Genomic DNA, 12,350 nt, shown 5'->3' with positions numbered 1-12,350 from the left:
AACAGAGGGATCAATGATGTGGAGGCGTATGGAAATCTTCTCTGAAGAGTCCAGTCCCAAAATGGGTCCAAAAGTCTACAACACGGCGTATTCCCAGGTGGTCACCCAGCCAGGTACTGACGCCGCCCAACAGGACTTGACTTCGGTGATCGGACGAGAACCGGTACGTTCCCTGTAGTGTGGTCGTAGACGAAAGAAACAACTCAAACCTTGCCCAATTGCTTGGACTCTCTTTTAAGTCTCTTAGAAGGAAGGCCTTTAATTGCTGTTGTGATGAATTTCCAATTACGTCTCGGCTACTTAACCCAGAGATTCCAAAGCCAGCTAAGACTTCAAATCACAAAAGGGCGATTCTCCAATGGTCAGTCATCAAAGCCACATTCAAGAGATTGCCTCCAGTGTGCTGCTCAGTGTTGCAGTGCTGTAATCAAACAAGAAAATCTTCTAATATGCTGTCAACTTGCTGGAAAAATAATTCAAAAAAAAAAAAGACAACATTTTGAAAACAGAGGGATCAATGATGTGGAGGCGTATGGAAATCTTCTCTGAAGAGTCCAGTCCCAAAATGGGTCCAAAAGTCTACAACACGGCGTATTCCCAGGTGGTCACCCAGCCAGGTACTGACGCCGCCCAACAGGACTTGACTTCGGTGATCGGACGAGAACCGGTACGTTCCCTGTGGTGTGGTCGTAGACGAAAGAAACAACTCAAACCTTGCCCAATTGCTTGGACTCTCTTTTAAGTCTCTTAGAAGGAAGGCCTTTAATTGCTGTTGTGATGAATTTCCAATTACGTCTCGGCTACTTAACCCAGAGATTCCAAAGCCAGCTAAGACTTCAAATCACAAAAGGGCGATTCTCCAATGGTCAGTCATCAAAGCCACATTCAAGAGATTGCCTCCAGTGTGCTGCTCAGTGTTGCAGTGCTGTAATCAAACAAGAAAATCTTCTAATATGCTGTCAACTTGCTGGAAAAATAATTCAAAAAAAAAAAAGACAACATTTTGAAAACAGAGGGATCAATGATGTGGAGGCGTATGGAAATCTTCTCTGAAGAGTCCAGTCCCAAAATGGGTCCAAAAGTCTACAACACGGCGTATTCCCAGGTGGTCACCCAGCCAGGTACTGACGCCGCCCAACAGGACTTGACTTCGGTGATCGGACGAGAACCGGTACGTTCCCTGTGGTGTGGTCGTAGACGAAAGAAACAACTCAAACCTTGCCCAATTGCTTGGACTCTCTTTTAAGTCTCTTAGAAGGAAGGCCTTTAATTGCTGTTGTGATGAATTTCCAATTACGTCTCGGCTACTTAACCCAGAGATTCCAAAGCCAGCTAAGACTTCAAATCACAAAAGGGCGATTCTCCAATGGTCAGTCATCAAAGCCACATTCAAGAGATTGCCTCCAGTGTGCTGCTCAGTGTTGCAGTGCTGTAATCAAACAAGAAAATCTTCTAATATGCTGTCAACTTGCTGGAAAAATAATTCAAAAAAAAAAAGACAACATTTTGAAAACAGAGGGATCAATGATGTGGAGGCGTATGGAAATCTTCTCTGAAGAGTCCAGTCCCAAAATGGGTCCAAAAGTCTACAACACGGCGTATTCCCAGGTGGTCACCCAGCCAGGTACTGACGCCGCCCAACAGGACTTGACTTCGGTGATCGGACGAGAACCGGTACGTTCCCTGTGGTGTGGTCGTAGACGAAAGAAACAACTCAAACCTTGCCCAATTGCTTGGACTCTCTTTTAAGTCTCTTAGAAGGAAGGCCTTTAATTGCTGTTGTGATGAATTTCCAATTACGTCTCGGCTACTTAACCCAGAGATTCCAAAGCCAGCTAAGACTTCAAATCACAAAAGGGCGATTCTCCAATGGTCAGTCATCAAAGCCACATTCAAGAGATTGCCTCCAGTGTGCTGCTCAGTGTTGCAGTGCTGTAATCAAACAAGAAAATCTTCTAATATGCTGTCAACTTGCTGGAAAAATAATTCAAAAAAAAAAAAGACAACATTTTGAAAACAGAGGGATCAATGATGTGGAGGCGTATGGAAATCTTCTCTGAAGAGTCCAGTCCCAAAATGGGTCCAAAAGTCTACAACACGGCGTATTCCCAGGTGGTCACCCAGCCAGGTACTGACGCCGCCCAACAGGACTTGACTTCGGTGATCGGACGAGAACCGGTACGTTCCCTGTGGTGTGGTCGTAGACGAAAGAAACAACTCAAACCTTGCCCAATTGCTTGGACTCTCTTTTAAGTCTCTTAGAAGGAAGGCCTTTAATTGCTGTTGTGATGAATTTCCAATTACGTCTCGGCTACTTAACCCAGAGATTCCAAAGCCAGCTAAGACTTCAAATCACAAAAGGGCGATTCTCCAATGGTCAGTCATCAAAGCCACATTCAAGAGATTGCCTCCAGTGTGCTGCTCAGTGTTGCAGTGCTGTAATCAAACAAGAAAATCTTCTAATATGCTGTCAACTTGCTGGAAAAATAATTCAAAAAAAAAAAAAGACAACATTTTGAAAACAGAGGGATCAATGATGTGGAGGCGTATGGAAATCTTCTCTGAAGAGTCCAGTCCCAAAATGGGTCCAAAAGTCTACAACACGGCGTATTCCCAGGTGGTCACCCAGCCAGGTACTGACGCCGCCCAACAGGACTTGACTTCGGTGATCGGACGAGAACCGGTACGTTCCCTGTGGTGTGGTCGTAGACGAAAGAAACAACTCAAACCTTGCCCAATTGCTTGGACTCTCTTTTAAGTCTCTTAGAAGGAAGGCCTTTAATTGCTGTTGTGATGAATTTCCAATTACGTCTCGGCTACTTAACCCAGAGATTCCAAAGCCAGCTAAGACTTCAAATCACAAAAGGGCGATTCTCCAATGGTCAGTCATCAAAGCCACATTCAAGAGATTGCCTCCAGTGTGCTGCTCAGTGTTGCAGTGCTGTAATCAAACAAGAAAATCTTCTAATATGCTGTCAACTTGCTGGAAAAATAATTCAAAAAAAAAAAAGACAACATTTTGAAAACAGAGGGATCAATGATGTGGAGGCGTATGGAAATCTTCTCTGAAGAGTCCAGTCCCAAAATGGGTCCAAAAGTCTACAACACGGCGTATTCCCAGGTGGTCACCCAGCCAGGTACTGACGCCGCCCAACAGGACTTGACTTCGGTGATCGGACGAGAACCGGTACGTTCCCTGTGGTGTGGTCGTAGACGAAAGAAACAACTCAAACCTTGCCCAATTGCTTGGACTCTCTTTTAAGTCTCTTAGAAGGAAGGCCTTTAATTGCTGTTGTGATGAATTTCCAATTACGTCTCGGCTACTTAACCCAGAGATTCCAAAGCCAGCTAAGACTTCAAATCACAAAAGGGCGATTCTCCAATGGTCAGTCATCAAAGCCACATTCAAGAGATTGCCTCCAGTGTGCTGCTCAGTGTTGCAGTGCTGTAATCAAACAAGAAAATCTTCTAATATGCTGTCAACTTGCTGGAAAAATAATTCAAAAAAAAAAAAGACAACATTTTGAAAACAGAGGGATCAATGATGTGGAGGCGTATGGAAATCTTCTCTGAAGAGTCCAGTCCCAAAATGGGTCCAAAAGTCTACAACACGGCGTATTCCCAGGTGGTCACCCAGCCAGGTACTGACGCCGCCCAACAGGACTTGACTTCGGTGATCGGACGAGAACCGGTACGTTCCCTGTGGTGTGGTCGTAGACGAAAGAAACAACTCAAACCTTGCCCAATTGCTTGGACTCTCTTTTAAGTCTCTTAGAAGGAAGGCCTTTAATTGCTGTTGTGATGAATTTCCAATTACGTCTCGGCTACTTAACCCAGAGATTCCAAAGCCAGCTAAGACTTCAAATCACAAAAGGGCGATTCTCCAATGGTCAGTCATCAAAGCCACATTCAAGAGATTGCCTCCAGTGTGCTGCTCAGTGTTGCAGTGCTGTAATCAAACAAGAAAATCTTCTAATATGCTGTCAACTTGCTGGAAAAATAATTCAAAAAAAAAAAAGACAACATTTTGAAAACAGAGGGATCAATGATGTGGAGGCGTATGGAAATCTTCTCTGAAGAGTCCAGTCCCAAAATGGGTCCAAAAGTCTACAACACGGCGTATTCCCAGGTGGTCACCCAGCCAGGTACTGACGCCGCCCAACAGGACTTGACTTCGGTGATCGGACGAGAACCGGTACGTTCCCTGTGGTGTGGTCGTAGACGAAAGAAACAACTCAAACCTTGCCCAATTGCTTGGACTCTCTTTTAAGTCTCTTAGAAGGAAGGCCTTTAATTGCTGTTGTGATGAATTTCCAATTACGTCTCGGCTACTTAACCCAGAGATTCCAAAGCCAGCTAAGACTTCAAATCACAAAAGGGCGATTCTCCAATGGTCAGTCATCAAAGCCACATTCAAGAGATTGCCTCCAGTGTGCTGCTCAGTGTTGCAGTGCTGTAATCAAACAAGAAAATCTTCTAATATGCTGTCAACTTGCTGGAAAAATAATTCAAAAAAAAAAAAGACAACATTTTGAAAACAGAGGGATCAATGATGTGGAGGCGTATGGAAATCTTCTCTGAAGAGTCCAGTCCCAAAATGGGTCCAAAAGTCTACAACACGGCGTATTCCCAGGTGGTCACCCAGCCAGGTACTGACGCCGCCCAACAGGACTTGACTTCGGTGATCGGACGAGAACCGGTACGTTCCCTGTGGTGTGGTCGTAGACGAAAGAAACAACTCAAACCTTGCCCAATTGCTTGGACTCTCTTTTAAGTCTCTTAGAAGGAAGGCCTTTAATTGCTGTTGTGATGAATTTCCAATTACGTCTCGGCTACTTAACCCAGAGATTCCAAAGCCAGCTAAGACTTCAAATCACAAAAGGGCGATTCTCCAATGGTCAGTCATCAAAGCCACATTCAAGAGATTGCCTCCAGTGTGCTGCTCAGTGTTGCAGTGCTGTAATCAAACAAGAAAATCTTCTAATATGCTGTCAACTTGCTGGAAAAATAATTCAAAAAAAAAAAAGACAACATTTTGAAAACAGAGGGATCAATGATGTGGAGGCGTATGGAAATCTTCTCTGAAGAGTCCAGTCCCAAAATGGGTCCAAAAGTCTACAACACGGCGTATTCCCAGGTGGTCACCCAGCCAGGTACTGACGCCGCCCAACAGGACTTGACTTCGGTGATCGGACGAGAACCGGTACGTTCCCTGTGGTGTGGTCGTAGACGAAAGAAACAACTCAAACCTTGCCCAATTGCTTGGACTCTCTTTTAAGTCTCTTAGAAGGAAGGCCTTTAATTGCTGTTGTGATGAATTTCCAATTACGTCTCGGCTACTTAACCCAGAGATTCCAAAGCCAGCTAAGACTTCAAATCACAAAAGGGCGATTCTCCAATGGTCAGTCATCAAAGCCACATTCAAGAGATTGCCTCCAGTGTGCTGCTCAGTGTTGCAGTGCTGTAATCAAACAAGAAAATCTTCTAATATGCTGTCAACTTGCTGGAAAAATAATTCAAAAAAAAAAAAGACAACATTTTGAAAACAGAGGGATCAATGATGTGGAGGCGTATGGAAATCTTCTCTGAAGAGTCCAGTCCCAAAATGGGTCCAAAAGTCTACAACACGGCGTATTCCCAGGTGGTCACCCAGCCAGGTACTGACGCCGCCCAACAGGACTTGACTTCGGTGATCGGACGAGAACCGGTACGTTCCCTGTGGTGTGGTCGTAGACGAAAGAAACAACTCAAACCTTGCCCAATTGCTTGGACTCTCTTTTAAGTCTCTTAGAAGGAAGGCCTTTAATTGCTGTTGTGATGAATTTCCAATTACGTCTCGGCTACTTAACCCAGAGATTCCAAAGCCAGCTAAGACTTCAAATCACAAAAGGGCGATTCTCCAATGGTCAGTCATCAAAGCCACATTCAAGAGATTGCCTCCAGTGTGCTGCTCAGTGTTGCAGTGCTGTAATCAAACAAGAAAATCTTCTAATATGCTGTCAACTTGCTGGAAAAATAATTCAAAAAAAAAAAAGACAACATTTTGAAAACAGAGGGATCAATGATGTGGAGGCGTATGGAAATCTTCTCTGAAGAGTCCAGTCCCAAAATGGGTCCAAAAGTCTACAACACGGCGTATTCCCAGGTGGTCACCCAGCCAGGTACTGACGCCGCCCAACAGGACTTGACTTCGGTGATCGGACGAGAACCGGTACGTTCCCTGTGGTGTGGTCGTAGACGAAAGAAACAACTCAAACCTTGCCCAATTGCTTGGACTCTCTTTTAAGTCTCTTAGAAGGAAGGCCTTTAATTGCTGTTGTGATGAATTTCCAATTACGTCTCGGCTACTTAACCCAGAGATTCCAAAGCCAGCTAAGACTTCAAATCACAAAAGGGCGATTCTCCAATGGTCAGTCATCAAAGCCACATTCAAGAGATTGCCTCCAGTGTGCTGCTCAGTGTTGCAGTGCTGTAATCAAACAAGAAAATCTTCTAATATGCTGTCAACTTGCTGGAAAAATAATTCAAAAAAAAAAAAGACAACATTTTGAAAACAGAGGGATCAATGATGTGGAGGCGTATGGAAATCTTCTCTGAAGAGTCCAGTCCCAAAATGGGTCCAAAAGTCTACAACACGGCGTATTCCCAGGTGGTCACCCAGCCAGGTACTGACGCCGCCCAACAGGACTTGACTTCGGTGATCGGACGAGAACCGGTACGTTCCCTGTGGTGTGGTCGTAGACGAAAGAAACAACTCAAACCTTGCCCAATTGCTTGGACTCTCTTTTAAGTCTCTTAGAAGGAAGGCCTTTAATTGCTGTTGTGATGAATTTCCAATTACGTCTCGGCTACTTAACCCAGAGATTCCAAAGCCAGCTAAGACTTCAAATCACAAAAGGGCGATTCTCCAATGGTCAGTCATCAAAGCCACATTCAAGAGATTGCCTCCAGTGTGCTGCTCAGTGTTGCAGTGCTGTAATCAAACAAGAAAATCTTCTAATATGCTGTCAACTTGCTGGAAAAATAATTCAAAAAAAAAAAAGACAACATTTTGAAAACAGAGGGATCAATGATGTGGAGGCGTATGGAAATCTTCTCTGAAGAGTCCAGTCCCAAAATGGGTCCAAAAGTCTACAACACGGCGTATTCCCAGGTGGTCACCCAGCCAGGTACTGACGCCGCCCAACAGGACTTGACTTCGGTGATCGGACGAGAACCGGTACGTTCCCTGTGGTGTGGTCGTAGACGAAAGAAACAACTCAAACCTTGCCCAATTGCTTGGACTCTCTTTTAAGTCTCTTAGAAGGAAGGCCTTTAATTGCTGTTGTGATGAATTTCCAATTACGTCTCGGCTACTTAACCCAGAGATTCCAAAGCCAGCTAAGACTTCAAATCACAAAAGGGCGATTCTCCAATGGTCAGTCATCAAAGCCACATTCAAGAGATTGCCTCCAGTGTGCTGCTCAGTGTTGCAGTGCTGTAATCAAACAAGAAAATCTTCTAATATGCTGTCAACTTGCTGGAAAAATAATTCAAAAAAAAAAAAGACAACATTTTGAAAACAGAGGGATCAATGATGTGGAGGCGTATGGAAATCTTCTCTGAAGAGTCCAGTCCCAAAATGGGTCCAAAAGTCTACAACACGGCGTATTCCCAGGTGGTCACCCAGCCAGGTACTGACGCCGCCCAACAGGACTTGACTTCGGTGATCGGACGAGAACCGGTACGTTCCCTGTGGTGTGGTCGTAGACGAAAGAAACAACTCAAACCTTGCCCAATTGCTTGGACTCTCTTTTAAGTCTCTTAGAAGGAAGGCCTTTAATTGCTGTTGTGATGAATTTCCAATTACGTCTCGGCTACTTAACCCAGAGATTCCAAAGCCAGCTAAGACTTCAAATCACAAAAGGGCGATTCTCCAATGGTCAGTCATCAAAGCCACATTCAAGAGATTGCCTCCAGTGTGCTGCTCAGTGTTGCAGTGCTGTAATCAAACAAGAAAATCTTCTAATATGCTGTCAACTTGCTGGAAAAATAATTCAAAAAAAAAAAGACAACATTTTGAAAACAGAGGGATCAATGATGTGGAGGCGTATGGAAATCTTCTCTGAAGAGTCCAGTCCCAAAATGGGTCCAAAAGTCTACAACACGGCGTATTCCCAGGTGGTCACCCAGCCAGGTACTGACGCCGCCCAACAGGACTTGACTTCGGTGATCGGACGAGAACCGGTACGTTCCCTGTGGTGTGGTCGTAGACGAAAGAAACAACTCAAACCTTGCCCAATTGCTTGGACTCTCTTTTAAGTCTCTTAGAAGGAAGGCCTTTAATTGCTGTTGTGATGAATTTCCAATTACGTCTCGGCTACTTAACCCAGAGATTCCAAAGCCAGCTAAGACTTCAAATCACAAAAGGGCGATTCTCCAATGGTCAGTCATCAAAGCCACATTCAAGAGATTGCCTCCAGTGTGCTGCTCAGTGTTGCAGTGCTGTAATCAAACAAGAAAATCTTCTAATATGCTGTCAACTTGCTGGAAAAATAATTCAAAAAAAAAAAGACAACATTTTGAAAACAGAGGGATCAATGATGTGGAGGCGTATGGAAATCTTCTCTGAAGAGTCCAGTCCCAAAATGGGTCCAAAAGTCTACAACACGGCGTATTCCCAGGTGGTCACCCAGCCAGGTACTGACGCCGCCCAACAGGACTTGACTTCGGTGATCGGACGAGAACCGGTACGTTCCCTGTGGTGTGGTCGTAGACGAAAGAAACAACTCAAACCTTGCCCAATTGCTTGGACTCTCTTTTAAGTCTCTTAGAAGGAAGGCCTTTAATTGCTGTTGTGATGAATTTCCAATTACGTCTCGGCTACTTAACCCAGAGATTCCAAAGCCAGCTAAGACTTCAAATCACAAAAGGGCGATTCTCCAATGGTCAGTCATCAAAGCCACATTCAAGAGATTGCCTCCAGTGTGCTGCTCAGTGTTGCAGTGCTGTAATCAAACAAGAAAATCTTCTAATATGCTGTCAACTTGCTGGAAAAATAATTCAAGAAAAAAAAGACAACATTTTGAAAACAGAGGGATCAATGATGTGGAGGCGTATGGAAATCTTCTCTGAAGAGTCCAGTCCCAAAATGGGTCCAAAAGTCTACAACACGGCGTATTCCCAGGTGGTCACCCAGCCAGGTACTGACGCCGCCCAACAGGACTTGACTTCGGTGATCGGACGAGAACCGGTACGTTCCCTGTGGTGTGGTCGTAGACGAAAGAAACAACTCAAACCTTGCCCAATTGCTTGGACTCTCTTTTAAGTCTCTTAGAAGGAAGGCCTTTAATTGCTGTTGTGATGAATTTCCAATTACGTCTCGGCTACTTAACCCAGAGATTCCAAAGCCAGCTAAGACTTCAAATCACAAAAGGGCGATTCTCCAATGGTCAGTCATCAAAGCCACATTCAAGAGATTGCCTCCAGTGTGCTGCTCAGTGTTGCAGTGCTGTAATCAAACAAGAAAATCTTCTAATATGCTGTCAACTTGCTGGAAAAATAATTCAAAAAAAAAAAGACAACATTTTGAAAACAGAGGGATCAATGATGTGGAGGCGTATGGAAATCTTCTCTGAAGAGTCCAGTCCCAAAATGGGTCCAAAAGTCTACAACACGGCGTATTCCCAGGTGGTCACCCAGCCAGGTACTGACGCCGCCCAACAGGACTTGACTTCGGTGATCGGACGAGAACCGGTACGTTCCCTGTGGTGTGGTCGTAGACGAAAGAAACAACTCAAACCTTGCCCAATTGCTTGGACTCTCTTTTAAGTCTCTTAGAAGGAAGGCCTTTAATTGCTGTTGTGATGAATTTCCAATTACGTCTCGGCTACTTAACCCAGAGATTCCAAAGCCAGCTAAGACTTCAAATCACAAAAGGGCGATTCTCCAATGGTCAGTCATCAAAGCCACATTCAAGAGATTGCCTCCAGTGTGCTGCTCAGTGTTGCAGTGCTGTAATCAAACAAGAAAATCTTCTAATATGCTGTCAACTTGCTGGAAAAATAATTCAAAAAAAAAAAGACAACATTTTGAAAACAGAGGGATCAATGATGTGGAGGCGTATGGAAATCTTCTCTGAAGAGTCCAGTCCCAAAATGGGTCCAAAAGTCTACAACACGGCGTATTCCCAGGTGGTCACCCAGCCAGGTACTGACGCCGCCCAACAGGACTTGACTTCGGTGATCGGACGAGAACCGGTACGTTCCCTGTGGTGTGGTCGTAGACGAAAGAAACAACTCAAACCTTGCCCAATTGCTTGGACTCTCTTTTAAGTCTCTTAGAAGGAAGGCCTTTAATTGCTGTTGTGATGAATTTCCAATTACGTCTCGGCTACTTAACCCAGAGATTCCAAAGCCAGCTAAGACTTCAAATCACAAAAGGGCGATTCTCCAATGGTCAGTCATCAAAGCCACATTCAAGAGATTGCCTCCAGTGTGCTGCTCAGTGTTGCAGTGCTGTAATCAAACAAGAAAATCTTCTAATATGCTGTCAACTTGCTGGAAAAATAATTCAAAAAAAAAAAAGACAACATTTTGAAAACAGAGGGATCAATGATGTGGAGGCGTATGGAAATCTTCTCTGAAGAGTCCAGTCCCAAAATGGGTCCAAAAGTCTACAACACGGCGTATTCCCAGGTGGTCACCCAGCCAGGTACTGACGCCGCCCAACAGGACTTGACTTCGGTGATCGGACGAGAACCGGTACGTTCCCTGTGGTGTGGTCGTAGACGAAAGAAACAACTCAAACCTTGCCCAATTGCTTGGACTCTCTTTTAAGTCTCTTAGAAGGAAGGCCTTTAATTGCTGTTGTGATGAATTTCCAATTACGTCTCGGCTACTTAACCCAGAGATTCCAAAGCCAGCTAAGACTTCAAATCACAAAAGGGCGATTCTCCAATGGTCAGTCATCAAAGCCACATTCAAGAGATTGCCTCCAGTGTGCTGCTCAGTGTTGCAGTGCTGTAATCAAACAAGAAAATCTTCTAATATGCTGTCAACTTGCTGGAAAAATAATTCAAAAAAAAAAAAGACAACATTTTGAAAACAGAGGGATCAATGATGTGGAGGCGTATGGAAATCTTCTCTGAAGAGTCCAGTCCCAAAATGGGTCCAAAAGTCTACAACACGGCGTATTCCCAGGTGGTCACCCAGCCAGGTACTGACGCCGCCCAACAGGACTTGACTTCGGTGATCGGACGAGAACCGGTACGTTCCCTGTGGTGTGGTCGTAGACGAAAGAAACAACTCAAACCTTGCCCAATTGCTTGGACTCTCTTTTAAGTCTCTTAGAAGGAAGGCCTTTAATTGCTGTTGTGATGAATTTCCAATTACGTCTCGGCTACTTAACCCAGAGATTCCAAAGCCAGCTAAGACTTCAAATCACAAAAGGGCGATTCTCCAATGGTCAGTCATCAAAGCCACATTCAAGAGATTGCCTCCAGTGTGCTGCTCAGTGTTGCAGTGCTGTAATCAAACAAGAAAATCTTCTAATATGCTGTCAACTTGCTGGAAAAATAATTCAAAAAAAAAAAAGACAACATTTTGAAAACAGAGGGATCAATGATGTGGAGGCGTATGGAAATCTTCTCTGAAGAGTCCAGTCCCAAAATGGGTCCAAAAGTCTACAACACGGCGTATTCCCAGGTGGTCACCCAGCCAGGTACTGACGCCGCCCAACAGGACTTGACTTCGGTGATCGGACGAGAACCGGTACGTTCCCTGTGGTGTGGTCGTAGACGAAAGAAACAACTCAAACCTTGCCCAATTGCTTGGACTCTCTTTTAAGTCTCTTAGAAGGAAGGCCTTTAATTGCTGTTGTGATGAATTTCCAATTACGTCTCGGCTACTTAACCCAGAGATTCCAAAGCCAGCTAAGACTTCAAATCACAAAAGGGCGATTCTCCAATGGTCAGTCATCAAAGCCACATTCAAGAGATTGCCTCCAGTGTGCTGCTCAGTGTTGCAGTGCTGTAATCAAACAAGAAAATCTTCTAATATGCTGTCAACTTGCTGGAAAAATAATTCAAAAAAAAAAAAGACAACATTTTGAAAACAGAGGGATCAATGATGTGGAGGCGTATGGAAATCTTCTCTGAAGAGTCCAGTCCCAAAATGGGTCCAAAAGTCTACAACACGGCGTATTCCCAGGTGGTCACCCAGCCAGGTACTGACGCCGCCCAACAGGACTTGACTTCGGTGATCGGACGAGAACCGGTACGTTCCCTGTGGTGTGGTCGTAGACGAAAGAAACAACTCAAACCTTGCCCAATTGCTTGGACTCTCTTTTAAGTCTCTTAGAAGGAAGGCCTT

General features: G+C 44.6%; 25 non-coding genes across 25 annotated transcripts; all 25 read right to left on the bottom strand.

Moving 5' to 3' along the window:
* Positions 1–72: 72 nt before the first annotated feature.
* Positions 73–191, bottom strand: LOC145461553 (5S ribosomal RNA). Its single transcript, XR_014040683.1, has one exon. It is a non-coding gene; the product is annotated as a 5S ribosomal RNA (ribosomal RNA).
* A 385-nt stretch (positions 192–576) lies between these two features.
* LOC145461960 (5S ribosomal RNA) lies at positions 577–695 on the bottom strand. Its single transcript, XR_014041054.1, has one exon. It is a non-coding gene; the product is annotated as a 5S ribosomal RNA (ribosomal RNA).
* A 385-nt stretch (positions 696–1,080) lies between these two features.
* On the bottom strand, positions 1,081–1,199 carry LOC145461959 (5S ribosomal RNA). Its single transcript, XR_014041053.1, has one exon. It is a non-coding gene; the product is annotated as a 5S ribosomal RNA (ribosomal RNA).
* Positions 1,200–1,583: 384 nt separating this feature from the next.
* Positions 1,584–1,702, bottom strand: LOC145461958 (5S ribosomal RNA). The gene has a single exon (XR_014041052.1). It is a non-coding gene; the product is annotated as a 5S ribosomal RNA (ribosomal RNA).
* A 385-nt stretch (positions 1,703–2,087) lies between these two features.
* On the bottom strand, positions 2,088–2,206 carry LOC145461957 (5S ribosomal RNA). Its single transcript, XR_014041051.1, has one exon. It is a non-coding gene; the product is annotated as a 5S ribosomal RNA (ribosomal RNA).
* A 386-nt stretch (positions 2,207–2,592) lies between these two features.
* On the bottom strand, positions 2,593–2,711 carry LOC145461956 (5S ribosomal RNA). Its single transcript, XR_014041050.1, has one exon. It is a non-coding gene; the product is annotated as a 5S ribosomal RNA (ribosomal RNA).
* Positions 2,712–3,096: 385 nt separating this feature from the next.
* Positions 3,097–3,215, bottom strand: LOC145461955 (5S ribosomal RNA). Its single transcript, XR_014041049.1, has one exon. It is a non-coding gene; the product is annotated as a 5S ribosomal RNA (ribosomal RNA).
* Positions 3,216–3,600: 385 nt separating this feature from the next.
* LOC145461954 (5S ribosomal RNA) lies at positions 3,601–3,719 on the bottom strand. The gene has a single exon (XR_014041048.1). It is a non-coding gene; the product is annotated as a 5S ribosomal RNA (ribosomal RNA).
* A 385-nt stretch (positions 3,720–4,104) lies between these two features.
* LOC145461953 (5S ribosomal RNA) lies at positions 4,105–4,223 on the bottom strand. Its single transcript, XR_014041047.1, has one exon. It is a non-coding gene; the product is annotated as a 5S ribosomal RNA (ribosomal RNA).
* A 385-nt stretch (positions 4,224–4,608) lies between these two features.
* On the bottom strand, positions 4,609–4,727 carry LOC145461952 (5S ribosomal RNA). The gene has a single exon (XR_014041046.1). It is a non-coding gene; the product is annotated as a 5S ribosomal RNA (ribosomal RNA).
* Positions 4,728–5,112: 385 nt separating this feature from the next.
* LOC145461950 (5S ribosomal RNA) lies at positions 5,113–5,231 on the bottom strand. The gene has a single exon (XR_014041044.1). It is a non-coding gene; the product is annotated as a 5S ribosomal RNA (ribosomal RNA).
* Positions 5,232–5,616: 385 nt separating this feature from the next.
* On the bottom strand, positions 5,617–5,735 carry LOC145461949 (5S ribosomal RNA). The gene has a single exon (XR_014041043.1). It is a non-coding gene; the product is annotated as a 5S ribosomal RNA (ribosomal RNA).
* Positions 5,736–6,120: 385 nt separating this feature from the next.
* Positions 6,121–6,239, bottom strand: LOC145461947 (5S ribosomal RNA). The gene has a single exon (XR_014041042.1). It is a non-coding gene; the product is annotated as a 5S ribosomal RNA (ribosomal RNA).
* A 385-nt stretch (positions 6,240–6,624) lies between these two features.
* On the bottom strand, positions 6,625–6,743 carry LOC145461946 (5S ribosomal RNA). The gene has a single exon (XR_014041041.1). It is a non-coding gene; the product is annotated as a 5S ribosomal RNA (ribosomal RNA).
* A 385-nt stretch (positions 6,744–7,128) lies between these two features.
* Positions 7,129–7,247, bottom strand: LOC145461945 (5S ribosomal RNA). The gene has a single exon (XR_014041040.1). It is a non-coding gene; the product is annotated as a 5S ribosomal RNA (ribosomal RNA).
* A 385-nt stretch (positions 7,248–7,632) lies between these two features.
* LOC145461944 (5S ribosomal RNA) lies at positions 7,633–7,751 on the bottom strand. The gene has a single exon (XR_014041039.1). It is a non-coding gene; the product is annotated as a 5S ribosomal RNA (ribosomal RNA).
* A 384-nt stretch (positions 7,752–8,135) lies between these two features.
* Positions 8,136–8,254, bottom strand: LOC145461943 (5S ribosomal RNA). Its single transcript, XR_014041038.1, has one exon. It is a non-coding gene; the product is annotated as a 5S ribosomal RNA (ribosomal RNA).
* A 384-nt stretch (positions 8,255–8,638) lies between these two features.
* LOC145461942 (5S ribosomal RNA) lies at positions 8,639–8,757 on the bottom strand. The gene has a single exon (XR_014041037.1). It is a non-coding gene; the product is annotated as a 5S ribosomal RNA (ribosomal RNA).
* A 384-nt stretch (positions 8,758–9,141) lies between these two features.
* On the bottom strand, positions 9,142–9,260 carry LOC145461941 (5S ribosomal RNA). Its single transcript, XR_014041036.1, has one exon. It is a non-coding gene; the product is annotated as a 5S ribosomal RNA (ribosomal RNA).
* Positions 9,261–9,644: 384 nt separating this feature from the next.
* On the bottom strand, positions 9,645–9,763 carry LOC145461940 (5S ribosomal RNA). Its single transcript, XR_014041035.1, has one exon. It is a non-coding gene; the product is annotated as a 5S ribosomal RNA (ribosomal RNA).
* Positions 9,764–10,147: 384 nt separating this feature from the next.
* LOC145461938 (5S ribosomal RNA) lies at positions 10,148–10,266 on the bottom strand. The gene has a single exon (XR_014041033.1). It is a non-coding gene; the product is annotated as a 5S ribosomal RNA (ribosomal RNA).
* A 385-nt stretch (positions 10,267–10,651) lies between these two features.
* Positions 10,652–10,770, bottom strand: LOC145461937 (5S ribosomal RNA). Its single transcript, XR_014041032.1, has one exon. It is a non-coding gene; the product is annotated as a 5S ribosomal RNA (ribosomal RNA).
* A 385-nt stretch (positions 10,771–11,155) lies between these two features.
* LOC145461936 (5S ribosomal RNA) lies at positions 11,156–11,274 on the bottom strand. The gene has a single exon (XR_014041031.1). It is a non-coding gene; the product is annotated as a 5S ribosomal RNA (ribosomal RNA).
* Positions 11,275–11,659: 385 nt separating this feature from the next.
* Positions 11,660–11,778, bottom strand: LOC145461935 (5S ribosomal RNA). Its single transcript, XR_014041030.1, has one exon. It is a non-coding gene; the product is annotated as a 5S ribosomal RNA (ribosomal RNA).
* Positions 11,779–12,163: 385 nt separating this feature from the next.
* Positions 12,164–12,282, bottom strand: LOC145461934 (5S ribosomal RNA). The gene has a single exon (XR_014041029.1). It is a non-coding gene; the product is annotated as a 5S ribosomal RNA (ribosomal RNA).
* Positions 12,283–12,350: the final 68 nt, after the last annotated feature.

Source organism: Orbicella franksi, chromosome 11 (assembly GCF_964199315.1).
Source record: "Orbicella franksi chromosome 11, jaOrbFran1.1, whole genome shotgun sequence".
NCBI lineage: Eukaryota > Metazoa > Cnidaria > Anthozoa > Scleractinia > Merulinidae > Orbicella > Orbicella franksi.
This window is presented reverse-complemented; position numbering and strand designations above follow the sequence as displayed.